The sequence below is a fragment of the Rhinopithecus bieti genome, unplaced genomic scaffold, assembly GCF_001698545.2.
Source record: "Rhinopithecus bieti isolate Rb0 unplaced genomic scaffold, ASM169854v2 scaffold_110, whole genome shotgun sequence".
Lineage (NCBI taxonomy): Eukaryota > Metazoa > Chordata > Mammalia > Primates > Cercopithecidae > Rhinopithecus > Rhinopithecus bieti.
In genome coordinates, this window is record NW_016803311.1 from 414,363 (window position 1) to 418,809 (window position 4,447).

Below are 4,447 nucleotides of genomic sequence, written 5' to 3' on the forward strand. Positions count from 1 at the left end.
TGGGAAACATAGCGAGACCCTCTCTCTAAAAAATAGAAAAATAAAAAAAATTAACCAAGGATGGTGGCATGTGCTTGTGGTTTTAGCTACTTGGGAGACTGAGGCAGGAGAATTGCTTGAGCTCAGGAGTCAAGCCTGTGGTGAGCTATGATCATGCCACTGCACTCCAACCTGGGCAACAGAGTGAGATCATGTAACTAAAAAGAAAAAAAAAAAGTATAGCTCTTTTTTCTATTTAGACTCATATTTATGCTCTCTGGGTCTCTTATTTTTTCCTACAGATCTGTGCTTCCATTGACATTATTTCTGTTAATCATTTCCGGTAGAGTGGGTTTCCTGGAAATGAATTCTCCTTTTTTCTGAAAATATCCTTATTTACCTTTAGGTTGAAATATAAATAGATGTGGCCAGGTGCAGCGGTGGCTCACGCCCGTAATCTCAGCACTTTGGGAGGCTGAGGTGGGCAGATCATAAGGTCAGGAGATAGAGACCATCCTGGCTAACACGGTGAAACCCCGTCTCTACTAAAAATACAAAAAATTAGCCAGGTGTAGTGGCATGCGCCTGTAGTTCCAGCTACTCACAAGGCTGAGAATTGCTTGAACCTGGGAGTTGGAGGTTGCAGTGAGCTAAGATCATGCCATTGTACTCCAGCCTGGGTGACAGAGTAAGACTCCACCTCAAAAAAAAAAAAAAGAAAAGAGATATAAATAGACATCTAGGCTAACAGGTTTTGCTTGTTTTTTTTCATTTATTTAAGAAAACTTTTCTATTTTTGGGGGGTGGTGTGGGGTGTACTAGTCTGTTCTCATGCTACTAATAAGACATACCTGAGACTGGGTAATTTATAAAGAAAAAGAGGTTTAATGGACTCACAGTTCCACATAGCTGGAGAGGCCTTGCAATCATGGTGGAAGGCAAAGGAGGAGCAAGGCACGTCTTACATGGTGGCAAGCAAGAGAGAAGTGCAGGGGAACTCCCTTTAGAAAGCCATCAGGTCTTAGAGGCGTTCAGCTGCTTCAAGATGAAGCTGAACATCTTCCCAGTCACTGGCTGCCAGAAACTCATTGAGGTAGACGATGAACGCAAATTTTGTACTTTTTATGAGAAGCTTATGGCCACAGAAGTTGCTGCTGATGCTCTGGGTGAAGAATGGAAAGGTTATGTGGTCCGAATCAGTGGTGGGAACAACAAACAAGGTTTCCCCATGAAGCGTGTCTTGACCCATGGCTGTGTCCGCCTGTTACTGAGTAAGGGGCATTCCTGTTACAGACCAAGGAGAACTGGAGAAAGAAGGAAAATCAGTTCGTGGTTGCATAGTGGATGCCAATCTGAGCATTCTCAACTTGGTTATTGTTAAAAAAAAAAAAAAAAAAAAGGAAAGAAGGATATTCTTGGACTGACTGATACTACGGTGCCTCGCCGCCTGGGGCCCAAAAGAGCTAGCAGAATCCGCAAACTTTCCAATCTTTCTGAAGATGATGATGTCCACCAGTATGTTGTAATAAAGCCCTTAAACAAAGAAGGTAAGAAACCTAGGACCAAAGCACCCAAGAGTCATCGTCTTGTTACTCCACATTTCCTGTGGCACAAAGGGCAGCATATTGCTCTGAAGATGCCGCGTACTAAGAAAAATAAGGAAGAGGCTGCAGAATATGCTAAACTTTTGGGCAAGAGAATGAAAGAGGCTAAAGAGAAGTTCCAGGAACAAATTGCAAAGATACACAGACTTTCCTCTCTGCGAGCTTCTACTTCTAAGTCTGAATCCAGTCAGAAATACGATTTTTTGAGTAACAAATAAATAAGATCAGACTCAAAAAAAAAAAAAGAAAAGAAGGAAAGCCATCAGATCTCGTGAGACTTTATCACAATTACAGCATGGGAAAGACCCACCCCCGTGATTCAGTTACCTCCCACCGGGGCCCTCCCACAACATGTAGGAATTACGGAAGCTACAATTCAAGATGAGATTTGGGTGGGGACACAGACAAACCATATGAGGGGGTGGGGAAGCTTTTCTATTGTCTTCTGGCCTCTACTGTTTCTGGTGATAAATCAGCCATCATTCATAATTTTTTCTTTGGCTGCTTTTAATAATTTATTTTTATCTTTTATTTTCAACACTTTGACTATGATGTATCTGAGGTTGGTTTTCTTTGTATTTATTCTGCTTGGAGTTCACTGAGCTGAGGCAATCTGTGACTTGATTTCTTTTATTAGTTTTAGCAAATTCTTGTCTATAATCTCTCCAAAGATTTCTTCTGTCTCACTCTATCTTTCCTTATGGAACTTCAATTACAAATATGTTAAACGATTTGCTATCATCCTAAGGTTCTTAGATGCTCTGTTTTATCCCCCCAACATTTTTCTATTTGTGTTTTAGTTGGATTACACTCACGTGCTGTATAATGACAGTTTAGCCAACAACAGACCACGTATATGATGTTGGCCCTGTAAGATTGTAATAAAGCTGAAAAATTCCTATCAGCTAGTGATGTTGTAGCCATCATAAAGTTGTAGTGTAACACATTTCTCATGTGTTTGTAGTGATGCTGGTGTAAACAAACCTGTGCTGCCAGTCGTATAAAAGTATACCACACACAATAATGTATAGTATATAATGCTTGATAATGATAAAAAATGACTATGTTACTGGTTTATGTATTTACTATAACATACTTTTATCATTATTTTAGAGTGTAATTCACATGTATATATAACATTACATTATATATATGTATAAAGTTAACTGTAAAACAACCTCAAGCAGAAACATAAATAACAAATTTTAAAAAAAGAAAAAAGCAGCTGGGCATGGTGGGTCATGCCTGTAATCCCAGCACTTTAGCAGGATAAGACGGGTGGATCACCTGAGGTCAGGAGTTTGAGACCAGCCTGGCCAATATGGCGAAACCCCATCTCTACTAAAAATACAAAAAATTAGCAGGCATAGTGGTGCACACCTGTAGACCCGCTACTCAGGAGGTTGAGGCAGAATCGCTTGACTCTGGGAGGCAAAGGTTGCAATGAGCTGAGATCGTGCCATTGCACTCCAGCCTGAGCGACAGAGCGAGACTCAGTCTCAAAAAAAAAAAAAAAAAAAAAAAGGAAAAGTCTAAAGAATAAACAGAAAGAAAATATTTTGTATAGCTATACAATGTATGCTTGAAGTTAAGTCTTATTAAAAGAATCAAAAGCTAAAAGATGAAAAGTTTGTAAAGTTAAAAGTTACAGTAAGCTGAGGTTAATTTATTATTGAAGAAAGAAAAATTTTAAAAATAAATTTAGTGGCTGGGCGCAGTGGGTCACACCTGTAATCCCAGCACTTTGGGAAGCCAAGGTGGGTGGATCACCTGGGATTGGGAGTTCCAGACCAGCCTGACCAACATGGAGAAGCCCCGTCTCTACTAAAAATACAAAATTAGCTGGGCATGGTGGCATATGCCTGTAATCCCAGCTACTTGGGAGTCTGAGGTAGGAGAATCGCTTGAACACAGGAGGTGGAGGTTGCAGTGAGCCGAGATCGTACCATTGCACTCTAGTCTGGGCAACAAGAGCAAAACTCCATCTCAAGAATACACAGATAAATAAATAAATAAAATAAATTTAGAGTAGCCTAAGTGTCCACTGTTTATAAAGTCCACAGGAGTGTGCAGTAATGTCCTAGGCCTCCACATTCACTCACCACTCACTTGCTCACTCACTTAGAGCAACTTCCAGTCCTGTAAGCTCCATTTATGGTAAGTGCCCTATATGGGTGTACCATATTTTATCTTTTATGGTATATTTTTATTGTAACTTTCCTGTGTTTAGATTTGTTTAGATACATAAATATTTACCATTTACAATTGCCTGCTGTATTCAGTACAGTCACATGCTGTGCAGATTTGTAGTCTAGGAGCAGTAGGCTATTCCAAGTAACCTAGGTGTGTAGTAGGCTGTGTGGCATGTGTGAATATACTCTATGATATTCACATAATGACAAAATTGCCTAATGATGCATTTCTCGGAATGTATTCCCATTGTTAAGCAATGCATAATCTATTCTTACTGATCTGCTTTTTAGTTTACTGTTCATTTCCTCTGCTGTGTCCAGTGTATTGTACATCAAATTATTTCTTCATTTCTGATTTTTTTTTTTCAGATGGAGTCTTGCTCTGTCGCCCAGGCTGGAGTGCAGTGGTGCGATCTTGGCTCACTGCAAGCTCCGCCTCCCGGGTTCACGCCATTCTCCTGCCTCAGCTTCCCAAGTAGCTGGGACTACAGGCGCCTGCCACCATGCCCGGCTAATTTTTTGTATTTTTAGTAGAGACGGGGTTTCACCGTGTTAGCCAGGATGGTCTCGATCTCCTGACCTTGTGATCTGCCCACGTTGTCCTCCCAAAGTGCTGGGATTACAGGTGTGAGCCACCACACCCGGCCTCTGATTTTTTTTTTTTTTTTTTTT

The 4,447-nt window shown here is 40.6% G+C and overlaps 1 pseudogene; it reads left to right on the plus strand.

Moving 5' to 3' along the window:
- Positions 1–1,024: 1,024 nt before the first annotated feature.
- LOC108530211 (40S ribosomal protein S6 pseudogene) lies at positions 1,025–1,801 on the plus strand (annotated as a pseudogene).
- Positions 1,802–4,447: the final 2,646 nt, after the last annotated feature.